The sequence below is a fragment of the Podarcis vaucheri genome, assembly GCF_965113315.1.
Source record: "Podarcis vaucheri genome assembly, chromosome: 5".
NCBI lineage: Eukaryota > Metazoa > Chordata > Lepidosauria > Squamata > Lacertidae > Podarcis > Podarcis vaucheri.
In genome coordinates, this window is record NC_138763.1 from 84,022,334 (window position 1) to 84,037,362 (window position 15,029).

Genomic DNA, 15,029 nt, shown 5'->3' on the forward strand with positions numbered 1-15,029 from the left:
ATAAATTTAAATCGCTCAAAATAATTCTTTCGTTGTCATTCGAATGCGTTAGATCTTCCTGATGCCTCCGAGCTTAACTTGAAAGGTGCCGTATTCAAGAGCCAACTTCCTCTTTCCTGGGTTTTTGTGGGGTTTTATTGGGGGGGGGGTGTACCGTGGATGGAAAGGCTTTTTGTAAGGGGCGGGTGCATTGTGTCCCCTCCTTTTCAACTGCAGGAAGAAATTGTGCCCATACTTGTTCAGAAATCCTGGTTCCTGATTAAGGCTTCCTTTTCCTTCCCACTCAAATTATTGGAGGCACATACTTTCAAATATCAAAGGTTCTGGGTTTGAACAGTAAAAACTCTTAACAAACCTGGTTTCAACCTAATTTGAGGATAAAACCATCTGGTTTTCTAGGCTGCTTTTATAACCTGACCCTCCTGACCGAACTCCCAAGGGAGTGTGCATAGGATATTCCTATTAGGATGGCAGCTTTCAGCACCTTGCATTGAGAGACCAAATGTGCAGCATTCAGCTGGAACCACAGTTAAGCAACATTGCTTTTCTAGCCAATGTCCCGCAAGTCCCTAGTTCTCCCACACTGAAAAAATTACACCACACGAGGCACGAATATTCGGTGGTCCTCTGAGCTAGAAAGTGAAATTATGACCTATTCACTTGGAAATAATGGGCATTTTGTTCTCTCCTTTCTTTTGTTCAGACCTGGTTTCAGAACTGAAGAGCGAGAACAAAGGTGACTGGTTCCAAAATAATGATCAGGACCCGAGCTACAACTCCTTATAGCCGCTCTGACAGAAGAAGTCCAAGCACTCCGAGGAGCAGTGCAAGAAGTCCGACGCAGCAACATTACCAGCCACGCAGCTTCCATTATCCCGAAAGCTATGAAGGAGCAGGGTTCTGGCTGCCACCTCTCAGCACCACGCAACCAGCAGAGCCCGTCTATGCCACACAGCAGCAGAACTCCCAGGAATTGAACCCTGTTCATTACCAGCCAGCTGCTGTTGGTGGAACAGGGCATTGTGAGACTTCCCAGGCAAGCAACTGCCCAGTTCCATATTATGATGCAGAGATGATGAGGCAGCCTCCACCATCGGCTGGTAACTTCTGTACTCCATCAAGCAGTAAAACTCCCTAGTCTGCAATGGGGAACAGTCATGCAATGCGGAACACTTATGCAACGAGGAATTATCCAGCTGCAAATACTGTGCAAATGTTGCCTGAAGATTACCAAAATTGGCAGTTTTAGAACTGATACATGAGTTTGGACGGGTGGCGGGTTTTAAACTAAACAAGCAAAAGACTATTTACAAAAACACTACAAATTGTATGAATGCTAGGAGAATGCACGTTTGAATGTAACAGGGACATGTAAAATTTGGGACATAATATTTGAGCAAAGTTAAGAATTGAAACAAGGTAATAAATTGCTGTCTATAACTATTTGATTGAGAACGCAGAGAAGGGAGACGCGAGGAAGTCTTAAGATTAGGAAGATATGATTGTTTAACAACTGTATTTTATACCTATTTTTCTTTTATTCTTTGCTTATCTTTCTTAATCCTATCCTGACATTTCTGTGGTGATGGTATGTTATATGTTTGGTGGTTCGTTTGTTGTTTAAAGAAAATTGCAATAAATATCTTATAAAAAAAATGAAATCAAAAATAAAAGCTGAACAATTGGCCACTAGTTCAAATAAGGGCCACAGTCAAAATCTGGGGTTAGAACAACAGGGGAAATGTTTCAAAATGTTCCAATTTTGCTTTTGCTTTTTTCGGGTTGATGTGAATTAAATGTTTAGTTGGGGTTGGCGGTTACTTTAATTTGGGTATAAGTATAAACTGTTTATTATTATTATTATTATTATTATTATTATTATTATTATTATTATTTACTATTGGTTTCTTGGTTTGCTATATATTTGTTTTGTTTTTTAATGTTTGATGCATTGTGTTGTAAGCACAATGTATTTTTGTACTTTTTGCAGAAAACAATAAACCATATATTGATATCGATATATACGTGCGTTTTTGTGCATGTGATTCTATGGGGATGGATCTTTCTGAGCCCTGCCTGCCTGCCATGCTACATAATGCACTCCCTTTTTGAAATGTTGCCTGAATACAGAAAGGGGTTGTTTCTGCCGAATCCCCTCTCTGCTTTTGCGTGCAACTTCCACGAAGGAAGAGTTCACCCAAACCAAAATCCTCAGTAGCTTGATGATGTGACTCAGACATTGGGTTAAATCAGGGGATTCAAAGTGTTAAATGAGGATGCTATTTGAGAGTATTGGGAATGCCTTACAAGTTTCCAATCTGTTTATAATGCTACACATTATCACGTCATCATTCAGTATTTCCTCTTGTCCCTAATCTTAAACCAAGCTAATCCTTGCTGAGCTTCTGACAACCAGACAAGGGACCAATTCTGTTTATGCGGTTCAGGGTTTGCTTTCCAGCCAAATGGTTCTGAAACCGGGTTTCAGTTCCACGAGCTTATTTCTCTATTTTTATCCCTCCCAGGGGCGCCCACTTGGATAGAAGATGGGGGGGGGCAAGGGAGCAGGGCCCAAGAGTTGGCTCCTAGGACCCCACCTTCTCCCCCCTGGGACCTTGAGGCGGCCCACCTCCTGCTTCCCCCTCCGCCCTCTCAGCCCCCGACACCCCCGCGAGGGAGACCAGCCGGAGAGGCGGCGACTGAGTGAGCTTCGGGGCTGGTAGTAGTGTGTGTGTGTGTGTGTGTGCAGGGCTGGGGGGGGGGGTTGCAGGGATTTAAACCCTGCCTGGCCTCAGGCCAACACGCTAATACGTCGCCAAATATATATATATGCCTGAGGGAACATAGAATCCAGGTTGACGCCGCGCGCCGTTTCCCGTCCAAACCGCCCCCGCGCATTCGCTCCCGCCTCTCCTGCCTTGGCTCCCTTTGGCCACGGCTTCCCCTGCGGCGTCACAGCGGCCGCCCTCCTCCTCCTCCTCTCTGGTCTCCCCGCTTCTCCCCCCCCGTCCCCTCAGTCTCTTCTTCGCTCCCTCTTCACACAATGACCCCCCCCCACACACCACCCCGCAGGGTGGACCCACCCGTGAGGCGAGATAAGGGCATTAGCATCTCTGGCCTCTGAGGAAGGCTGCCCCCTCTCGCCTCCCATTCTGCTCCTTTCATTCCTCCATCCTTCTGCTCCCCTCTGGCCCCTCCAGGCTCAGCGGGGGGGGGGGGCGGCGGCTGTGCTGCCCTAAATCCGCCTCTGCTTGGAAGTTCTTTGTTCTCTTTTGTTTTTTGTTTATCATGATTTTTAATTATTATAAATCAAGACAGATCCATTTAGTCAAAAATACCTCCCTCTCAATCCCTACCATTTCATTTACTTATGTACTGCTTTTGAAATGAACCTCACAAAGTGGTTTACATCAATATATCAAAACAATAAGCATACATGTAAAATGTAATAAAACTGCAAAGGCAAAGTGCAAGGGGGGAAAAGTTCGATGATTTTAGGATTGTAGCTTTTAAAAGTGTAGTTTAGTGGGAGGTTGGATCTTACTGTTTTTTGTTAAAGGTGAACCTCATTTTTGTTCCAAATTGCTGCTCTCTAGACCAGTTTCTATTTATCCAGACCAAATGATTCTGCCACCCTGACCTGTTAATACTTTAAACTCTTCTGTATTGCTTCATCAGTGTGATTACACTATTCACAGAGAACTTTGATCACCATGTTAACATCTATGATGTCATGAATAGCTCTATCTGAATTGAAATTTACATGGATTTGCTGAACATTCAGATGTCTATCTAAATAGTGTGTGAAGCAATCCTAAGAGAATGATAACTTGGGAAACTGCTCTGCTTGGCTGTCCTCCAATTGCATTCAGGATACGAATAAGACTACAGTGAGGGCAGGCAGATATCTGAAGCACCAGGTGTGTATCCTTTCTCCTCAAGCTACTTGCCAGCTCAAACACTGCACAGAATTTCCCCCACCGATTGAGCTACATTGGATTATTCCTGTCTGATTTAGGGATGCAGGAAGAGCTGCTGATTTGTTCTATTTGTCTAGTTTTAAGAGGGTTTTAAAAACAATTAATTAATTAAAAACATTTAAAGATGAGAGAGAGAGATTGCACATACTTTTGTAAACCAATAAAATCTTTAATAAAGATACATTAAAAAGAAACATTTAAAGATCACTTGATTGTAATAGAATCTCTGCAAATAAAACATTAAAATTACCAATGACTGACAGTTAAAAACAAGTATTTTTAAAATTTGGAATATAATTTAAATCAGCAGTAAGCTAAAAATATATTAAAACACATTCCATTTCTACATGCCTAGATAGGCTAGCCTAAGGAAAAACACCTTTAGCAGGTGCTGAATATAGTACTTTTTTGTTGTTATTTTTATTTTCCAGTGCTTGCCAGTTTTTGTAGGTTAATGCCAATAAAGATTTGAATAAAAATAACTATTTTGAGAATCATTTCTGAAAATGGCCCCTCTTCATAGTTGTTTTTTAAAAAAACCCACCACCAGCAAACAGCTTGTGTCTACTTCAGTTTCATAAAGGTAAAGGTAAAGGTAAAGGTACCCCTGCCCGAACGGGCCAGTCTTGACAGACTCTGGGGTTTGTGCGCCCATCTCACATCTATTGGCCGGGGGCCAGCGCTGTCCGCAGACACTTCCGGGTCACGTGGCCAGCGTGACAACGCTGCTCTGGCGAGCCAGAGCCGCACACGGAACGCCATTTACCTTCCCGCTGGTAAGCGGTACCTATTTATCTACTTGCCCCCGGGGGTGCTTTCGAACTGCTAGGTGGGCAGGCGCTGGGACCGAGCAGCGGGAGCGCACCCCGCCGCGGGGATTCGAACCGCCGACCTTTCGATCGGCAAGCCCTAGGCGCTGAGGCTTTAGCCCACAGCGCCACCCGCGTCCCCTCTTCAGTTTCATACTTTCCAAATTTCTCAGTTAAAAGAGGGTTTCCTATTCAGTAAGACAATAGTTACTTTAGTGTGAGTGAATATATATGTACAAGTAACCACACACACCCACACTTTTATGGGGCCTGGATACATTCATGTCCTGTTAACATAGCACAGAAACATTCCTTTCATTCATGTTGCCTTTTGTTTCATTCATGTGGCCTTATCTAGCTATGAACTCAAGAGATGGCCCTAGACAAGTTTTGTCTCTCAACCCTAGCCCCTTGGAATGCATACAAGTTAATGATAAGGTTGGGCTTGATAGTTTCCATAAAGAAGATAATTATTTAGAGAGAGACAGAGTCATCTCAGGCTGATTTGGTGTTGATGGTCCAACTTCCTTGGCCTGAGCACAAATTATCTATTCAGTTAACTGTGAGAGAATTCCTCATCTGAAAATTAAGATTACAGGATTTCTTTGTATTACAGCCTTATTCCTGGCATGATAAACCATAATTGATCCTGAGACTGATCACTCCCATTGTGTGAGTATGTTTTAACACGCAGCCTGAAAAGAAGAGGAGTTCTGAAGCATGTGGACTACCGCTACTCATTGGCAGAGTTTGCTTGGAAATGTTTTGCTTTGCTGGTGGCAGTAAGCCCTTGTGACTTCCAGCAGCCTGCCTAGCATATCAGTTTGTATAGAATGATAAACCATGGCTTACTAAACTATGGTTTATTAAACCATGGTTTAGCTGCATGATGTGTGAGCCCAGCCCATAACTATGGTTTATTTACTATGGTTAAATGTTCTAGCTAGTTTAGAAATCTTAGCTAATGTTAACCATAGCTTAGTGTTACGTGTGAACCTGGATACCCTCCTTAGCTATGGTTAAAGTGCCATCGCCCAAAAGTTGCAATGTTGTCAAAGAAGTGCTGCAAAAAATTCAAACTGCTCTCAAGATACAACTGCTCTCATTGAGCTTTTTGTGATTCTACAATGCATTGGATCAAGATTTAACTGATTATCTGCCTGATGCCTCAGTTGTAACCATGGTTTATTAACTATGGTTAATGTTAATAAGGGGTTAGTGTTATGTACAACCAGGCCAATGACATGTTCTAAGATCTGATCAGTAGCTTCAGTAAGAATTTATAAAGTAGTTTGTGAAGGTTTTCCTTCTGGTGGTGTTTTTTAATTTCTAATGATAAGATGCCTAAAAGAAAGCTCTCTGGGTGTTTTTTTAAAAGGTGGGTTTGAATAGTTTCTTAAATTCATTATAGATGTTATCCCAGAATTCCCAAATGACCACATATGGTAAAATAATCCCACATATGTTTTACATCTCCAAGAAATCGGTGATCCTCCTTTATACATTTTTGCTAGTTTCAAGGGGGTATGATGCCATCTATATAGCATCTTGGGAAGTGGGTGGCACTGTGGGTTAAACCACACAGCCTAGGACTTGCTGATCAGAAGGTCAGAGGTTCGAATCCCCATGATGGGGTGAGCTCCCATTGCTTGGTCCCTGCTCCTGCCAACCTAGCAGTTTGAAAGCACGTCAAAGATCAAGTAGATAAATACAGTAGGTACCGCTCTGGTGGAAAGGTAAACAGCGTTTCCGTGCGCTACTCTGGTTTGCTAGAAGCGGCTTAGTCATGCTGGCCACATGACCCGGAAGCTGTATGCCGGCTCCCTCGGCCAATAAAGTGAGATGAGCACCGCAACCCCAGAGTCGGTCCCAAGTGGACCTAATGGTCAGGGGTCCCTTTACCCTTTACTTTATATAGCATCTTCATGGTGTTTTCCCTAGAGGAACCACATTCTAACATGCAACACATTGTGAAGACTGAGCCTGATTTCTGAGTTCACGTAATGTGTATAGATATCCATTCTACTGTACATTCTGTTACCATTGCTACTGCCATTTCTAGAGTGCTGAGAGACTAGAGTTCTCCAGTTTTCTCAGGGACAACATTTTGTTTTTCTTCACAATGCTAACAAAGCCTTTTGACTCTTGGCAGTTTTTTGTTTTTTTCATTAGAATGCCTTTGCTTTATTTGAATTTATGACATTTGACAATTTTGTGCAAAACAAACCAGACATTTTAACACACAAGGCATTTGCAATCAGTTCCTGACACTACTGAGTAATCAGTATTTAAGCAATCTTTATTATTATCGCTTAACAACACAGTTGTGGCAGTTTGATTCCTCCCACCAATGTGAACAAAGGCTTGCTAGACAGCTGATATCAATGTCTGGAGATCAGTGATAAGGCATCACATATTTGCTGCTGAGGGGTGGGGTGGGTGGAGTCAGAAAGAGCTTGAAAGGGGATTTTTAACCCTTTCTGCTTTGTTTCCCCCCACCAATCTGAATGGCTTCCCAAGCTTCTATTTTCTTCACATGACAGGGGTGACCAGAAGGTAGATGAGCTCTGGGTGATTTTAAGTAGATCAGAAAGGATATCTGACTTCCCCATGTTTATCAATAACAGCAACAAAGTAATCCCCCTCCCCTAAATTCAGAATTGTAGGTTCTATACAGTAAAAAATAAAATAAAGTGGGGCAGGGGAAAACAAATTTGCTGCATGGTGCCTGCAACCTCCACCCTTCCTGTTGGGCAAATACTACCTCTGAGGGGGCAACTTGGGTGAAATGGCATGGTGTTTTAAACCCATTCCTTAGCACCGCAAACAGATCTGAATCCGTAACTACCACCTGTGCCCCCCACCTTTCCATGGTTTCCCAAGATCTTCTTTTCCAACTGCAGCATATAATATACTCCATGTTTTCTTAAAACTCAGTTTTTACCATAGTTCCCACTACATTGCAAGAGCTGTTTGGAATCCTGCCAATGTTTTTAATTGTTTGCAGTGTTCTTTTAAGTAACTTATAAAGTTTCCCCAATCTTTATTAAATTTATTGTCCCCTTGATCTCTGATTTTCCCAGTCATTTTTGCCATTTCGGCATAGTCCATCATCTTTATCAACCATTCTTCTTTTGTAGGTACTTTGTCCTCTTTCCATCTTTGGGCAAATAGCTTTTGTACTAAGCTCTTCCTTGCTGGATCCTAGGTTCTAGTTAAAGGGAGGGAAGCAAATCTCTTGCTGCATGGTGCCTGCGACTTGCAACCCCCTTATTGGGCCAATATTAGTTCTGAATGGGCAACTTGGATGGATAAAAGAGCATGGTATTTACACCTCTTCCCCAGTGCCACAAATAGTTCTGAAACTCTACTCCCCTCCCCTCGTTTGCTGTTTTCAAACCCAACAACAGATGACTATTACAGTTCTCCCAACATCAGTCCCAAGCAGTGACAGACCTACATTTTGGGGGTCCTGAACTTGAGCTGTTCTGAGGGCCCCTTCACAACTAGCAATGAGTTCTGGGTAACCACTGTTGTCGTCTTCAATGGGGTTTTTCCCTGACAGATCACCACATTTAAAAAATGAGATTTTGATTAGAATTTCTGCTCTGGGTTGTCACATGTGTCAAAGTTTCTGGTGTGAATATAAATGTTTAAGAATGTGGACTAAATTCAGGTCTGGGGCCCCTCTGGGATTTGGCGCCCAGAATCTTAAAATTCATTGCTTTCGTAGGAGATCTGCCCCCGATTCCAAGCTGCTCTCTGTATAACATAGGCAAAATGCCAGAATCTAGATGCTAGAACAGCGCTAGAGAGACAGGTAAATGTAATACAATAGATAAAAGGCAAGATTAAAACTCCCAATTGAGATAAAACAGCTAACCTTGGAGGATAAAACCTGCAATAAGAACAAGATCCAAAGCTTAAACTAAATCTAAACGTCTTCACCTGACACATACAAAAACATTAAAGTGAGGCCAGGCAAGGGGGGGACACCCATTATCTGGGCTGCCAACTTGAATAAAATAGTGGGGGTCCCAGGAAAGCCCCATCCCACATAATTTGTCACATGGAACGGCACATGCACACCATTGAATGGCAATGTGCATCAGTTCTCCCAACATCAGTTACAGTTATCCCAACATCAGTCCCAAGCAGTGACAGACCTACATTTTAGGGGCCCTGTAGCTTGAGCTGTTCTGGGGTCCCCTTCACAACTAGCTATGAGTTCTGGATAACCACTGTTGTCTTCTTCAACAGATCACCACATTTAAAAAATCAGATTTTGATTAGAATTTCTGTTCTGGGTTGTCTCAGGTGTCAAAGACTCTGCTGTGAATACAAATCTTTACGCATGTGGACTAAATCCCTCTGAGATTAGGTGCCCAGAATCTAAAGATTCATTGGTTTCATAGAAGATCTGCCCCTGATTCCAAGCTGCTCTCTGTTTAACATAGGCAAAATACTGGAATCTAGATGCTAGAACAGCTCTGGAGAGAGAGATAAATGTAATACAATAAATAAAAGGCAAGATTAAAACAACACCCAACTGAGATCAAAAAGCTAAGGTTGGAGGATAAAACCTGCAATAAGGACAACTAGCTGCAACTAGATCTAAATGTCTTCACCTGACACATACAAAACCATCAAAGTGATGCCAGGCACGCCTCTCTGGGAGTGGAAGGTGCGGGATTTATTTCCCCACATCCACCTCTCTGAATGAGGGAAAGAGTTGAGTGGTGGTGAACAGAGGGCATCATTACGCAGGAGAGACTGCTAAATCTTAGTGAAAGGAGAGGTACTAGGTGGTGTGTCATCTGGTGTGGATGAGGAAAGACTGCAGCGTTATTGGCTGCCCTGGGTGGAATCTACACATAAAAAACACTCTGCAAATGCATTTTTTTTAAAAAAAAAACATTTCGAAAAATATATTGAATTTCCCATAGCTCACCAAAAAAATGTAGTTCTTACTCGAAAAATTTTCTTTGCCGTTTCTGAGTCAGCATACCTATGATTAGGGTTTATAGGTACTCTTAGGGAGGGTCCCTTGTGTTAATTATCTTATGCAAAAATAACAAAGAATGTACCAACAGAGAACCATTCTTGATTAACAAACTGCCAGGGACTGGGAACATTCATTGTATGAGCTGGAAGGTTTCAGAAAGTTTTCAGTTCCTTTGAGGATCGGAGGCAGCTATCTTGCCTCGGGTGTAGGGTGGAGCGGCAGGCTATTTGGATGCCGCAAATCCCTGAAAGGCAGAGGAATATGGCCACGTGAAAGTTGTGCGTATAGAAAGACAGAAAGAGAAATAGTTGAAGTGAAAAGAAAGGAAGCACCAGCAACGTTTGAAGCAAGCCCAGGAAACGGAAAGTTGGCTTTCACTCAGAATGCAACCCCGTTAGGAACAGAAGTGAACAGCACAAGCAACGCTGACACCAAACCCAACATAAATTAAGCATAATAGAAACATCGCCACCCACCCCCACCCTCCACCCCTTTTTCTCTCCCACTAATGTCTCAACAAATGAAACGGATTTGTAAAAATGTTACATGTAAAAAATACGAGAGACATTACACATACTTCTGTAAAACAAGAAATTCTTTAATAAAAGAAGAAGAAAAAAGAAAGAGAATGCAACCCCCTTGCAGTTACAAGCGATAGTGCCTTGAGAGTGTGTAGATTCAGGATTTGGTTGCGACGTCTGTCCGGGGCTGGATACTCCGAGCATCTAACATCAACCGCTTGGGCTTGAAAGACCTACTGACTTCTTGGCAAGAGGAGTTTGCCTTCCCTTTATTTGCAATGGTGTTACTCACATTCTTCCCTTCAGGTTTTTGCACCGCCTAACCTTAACAAAAACCTCTAAGCGCCTTACGAAAGCAGGAACATTATCGATAAAAGTCAAAGTGAAAAACACGCAAAATGCAATTACAGTTAAGCAAAAACCACCGATTAAAAGGCATAGCAACTTTTTGCAGGTAAAGGAAAGGAAGCAAAGTTTATAGCAGGCACCGAAAGGGTGCAGTGAAGGCGCCTGTTTCATCTCAAAAGGCAGGGGGTTTCAGAGTGTACTTGCTGCATCTAGGCTTCTTGGGCAAAGCCTTTCAACATGCCTAAGTTTTGGCGCATCTCTGTCTGTACAATGAAAGCCTCATTATAATATTTTTTTTTAAATGAACCACAGTTGTGTCTGGTTCTCTCGCTCCTCAACCCATCCTCTCAATTCCCTTCAACTGTGCGCATTAATTCTCCAAGCCTATGGGGTTATTTTCCAGTTTTGCTGAGGGGTGATGCCAAGGGAAGGGTGCGCTCCAGCCAATCTAGATTGGTCAAGCAGCGCTTGAAAAGTGAACTTGAAACTCGCTCCTCCCCAAAAGCCGCCTCCCCATTGGAGCGCTTCTCTCCAAGGAAAACGCGCCGGCCAATTGGCAGCCAGGAGGGGCTATAAAGGCGCCGAACTCCAGAAACCTGGAGCGGGCCTTGAGGAGCAAGGGCAATTTTGGAAGCGAAAAGCAGCTTTGTTGGAAGAGAGCGAGGCAGCGCTTTTGCAAGATGAAAACTACCAACAGCCAAGGTAAGAATAGAGGGTTGTTAAGAAGATTTTTAGTTCACTTGTCTTTAAAAAATTGCTCAAATGAATGATATAAATTCAGGGTTATAAATTCAACGGTTTTTATAAATGCAGGGTGTTTCTGTTTCTGGGTCAGGATGTAGGGAAGACTTTCAAAGACCCATTTGTGGTAGCCGGGGAGGGATTACACAGGGGCTCAAATGTCTTCGGTTGGAAACATTTCGCAAGATTGGTTTGCACATCTTTACTTATAAGCATGAAGCATTTACTGCATTTTCCTGCATGAAGCATTTACACGCACACTTTCTGAATGTTAAATCCCTTTCACATAAACGGGATTAAATTTCCCAATAAACGTGGTTGGGATCAGTTGAGACAAAAGATGGCAGGCATAGAAATAAGAGTTAAATTCGTACGCTATGGCTTTTCATTCAAGCCTTGTTCCGAGCAACCGGAGGTTTATTTAAAGGCCACAAAGTGCGTGGAAATCAATATCCTGTAAAAAGCTTTGCCCTTCTGCGCTCTGCCGGGTGGGTGGTCAGCGGGGCGCTTGAAAGAATTGCCACTGAAGCCGGTGGTCGTTTTACGTAGTGTAACCTCAGGCAGCGCCCGTTTCTGGGGGACTTGCTCCCGGACAATTGCAGGCGATGCAGCTTCAGTTTAAACTTGCCCAGCGCTCCCTTCAGATTTGCCTCTTTGTCTTTTCCCAGGAGGAAGCCACCCCAAAGTCGCAGGAGGAAGGCGAAAAAGGACTGTTTTCAGCCCATCTCACGTCGAGCTCCTAAAAAAGTCCTTTGCAGAGAACCAGTACCCCGGATACGAGACCAGGGAGGCGCTGGCGAGGTGCATCGGAGTCGAGGAAGATCGTGTGCACGTAAGAATCGGGATGGTGGGGGCTCCCAAGACTTCCCTAAACCGCACATACTGGAACAATTTGAAACGCTCCGCATAATCCTTGCGTAGTTGGTTCACCCGTGTGCCTCTCAGCTTATCGCGAAAGGCGCCTTGTTCAAGAGCTAACTTCCTCTTTCTTGGTTCTTTTTTTTTGGGGGGGTATCGTGGGTTCTGGGTTTAAATCATTTTTAAAAAATCTTTAGAGACCCAGCTTAGAAATCTAATTTCTGCAATGGATAGGCTTAGTGCTAAAAGTACATTAAATCTGGTTTTATAGGCTGCCTTAGCCGCCTGATCCAGGTAACACTAACTCCCAAGGTAATGTGCAGAGGACTGCAGCCATAAGCAGCTTGCACTGGGGAGACTAAAACGAGTTAAGCTGCGTTGCTTTTTCTGGCAAAAGTTGAGCAAGTACTTAGTTCTCTCCTACAGAGAAATTGGCATTTAGAAATATATATATAAACACTTCCCTGCCTAGTCCATTACCCCCAGGACACTTGGGAGGCTGAGGCAGAAGACCCCAAACAGGGCAGGTCTTCTGAGTGAGCCATTTAAAATTAGTGTTACTAAGTTTATTGAATGTTTAAAACAATTGCCAGGCATAAAGTGTTGCCTTCCAGCACAAATGCACACAGAGCTGTTAAGTCTTGTATGCAGCCATCCACTTGGCATTAACAAACGCTTGACAATTTCCTACAGATGAAGCTCACATCCACAATTTATACTTCAATAAAGAAAGTCTTGTGGAACTGTACACTTGTGCAGCTTTTAAAGGTGGCTTTTTCTGATACTGCAGAACAAAATACAGCCAAATAGCAGTATTTAGTCATTCCAACTTAGAAGGTTATATTTAACAGTAACTGGAGATTATGTACATGAGATATATGAATGTGGAGCTGAAGAGAGTAGAAAAATGCTGCGGAGAACTAAAGAGAAACCCCAGAGGAATAAGCATAATTTATTCAATGTAATTCTCTCTGTTGGATCAAAAAGACATATTCATGGTAACAATGTCTTCTATATTCACAGAACATAATGCCTAAATTATGACCTACCCGTTTGGAAATAATGGGCATTTGTTTTTCTCCTTTCTTCTGTTCAGATCTGGTTTCAAAATAGACGAGCCAGAACACCAAAGCGGATAAAGATCGGGAACCATGCTGCAGCTCCTTATAGCCACAGTGAGAGAACCCGTCCAAAAAGCAGCCTGGACAGCAGCCCAAGAAGCACTCCAGGAAACAGCCAAAATATTCACACGGAACAATATTACCAGCCAGACAATATGCATTATGCTGAAAGCTATGGAGGAGCAGGGTTGTGGCAGCCACCTCTGAACAACACGCAACCAGGAGAGCACCTCTCTGCCCCGCAACAGCAGAGCTCCCTGGAATTGAACCCTGCTTATCACCAGCAAGCTGCTTTTTGTGGAACTGGGCTTTACGAGACTTCCCAGGCGAGCAACTGCCCAGTTCCATATTACGGGGCGGAGATGGCGAGGCAGCCTCCACCATCAGCTGGGAACTTCTTCATGGCATCAGGCACTTCTACTCCCTGGTCTGCAACGGGGAATTATTCAGATACAAATCCAGTACGAATGCAGAACGTTGATGGAATTGTTTCGGACTCTCAGTTTTTCTCTTTAAGTCAGGTTCCAAATTAGCATCCCAACTCCTTCCTTGCTATCCTGTACATATTTTACAAGCTCCCTCTTTTAATGCCTTTTAATGTACGACTTCGATGTTTTGAATAAAGTTTGTTCCTTTACTAGCTTGTCTCGAGTATTCCTTTAACTTTCCATTTACTGAAACATTCACTTTCCTGTGTGCAAGCATATCAACATGGGCTTAATTTTTCCATAGAAAACAGTCAGTTGTGCGGTACATGTGGTTCTAGAGATAAAAGGTCACGTCTTCTAATGGCTGAAATATTCCTGAGACACATTTTAATGCACCAATCGCTTTCTGTTCCTTTTCTTTTTAGGTCTCTCTATCTGAGGCTAGAGTAGGTGGCAATAAATGTGGGGGGAAGTTGCTATATTTTCTTTGTATGGAAAATATATTTGTAGATCCTGCTATAAGTCGATTTAATAACACTTTTCTGTGGTAATAAGTTTGGTTTCCATTCATGAGTCTTCCATTTTTTAAAAAACAGAAGTTTGAGATGGGGATTTAAGGTTTAATTGATTTTCCTACCATGAGTGTGTAAAGTTGCTCTCCAAAGATTTAAAGACATATAAGTTTAACTTATAAATGCCCATGTTGCAGGCTAAGGCACCTACATCTAGTAAAAACTTTGCGGGGGCATATTTTGAACACTTTATTTCATTTTCTTGCTCTTAATTCCCCCTCCCCCCAGGTTTGTGCTCTACTGCCTTCAATGAAGCTTTATGGGAGGGTTGCCTGTGAACTAGAGGTACCACTGTATATGCCGGAGGGAAGATAGCCGCGCCCTGTGGTGGCGCCTGGGGACCGGCTACGAGATAACTCTGAAGGGCTTCCCTCTCGACACTGTCTTCCCTTATTACGACCCCGCAGCATCAACCCCATAGCCAACGTCTTGCTGGGGCAACGGGGGGGGGTGTCCTTCCCGCTCCTCTTTCTGGTCCCAACGGCCGCCCCTCCCCCACTCCCTCTGGTTTCCTCTTCGCTCCCTCTTCACACAATGACCCCCCACCCCACCCCGCAGGGGGGACCCACCCAGGAGGCGAGATAAGCGCATTAGCATGTCTGGCCTCTGAGGAAGGCTGCCCCCTCTCGCCTCCCATGCTGCTCCT

General features: G+C 43.4%; 1 pseudogene across 1 annotated transcript in view; it reads left to right on the top strand.

Moving 5' to 3' along the window:
- LOC309532953 (homeobox expressed in ES cells 1 pseudogene) overlaps positions 1-15,029 on the top strand; it is a 40,054-nt pseudogene that overhangs the window by 12,574 nt on the left and 12,451 nt on the right. The window contains exons 2-3 of the transcript XR_014224716.1: positions 11,067-11,365; positions 12,073-12,236. The product of XR_014224716.1 is annotated as a homeobox expressed in ES cells 1 pseudogene (transcript). The remainder of the gene's footprint in view (positions 1-11,066; positions 11,366-12,072; positions 12,237-15,029) is intronic.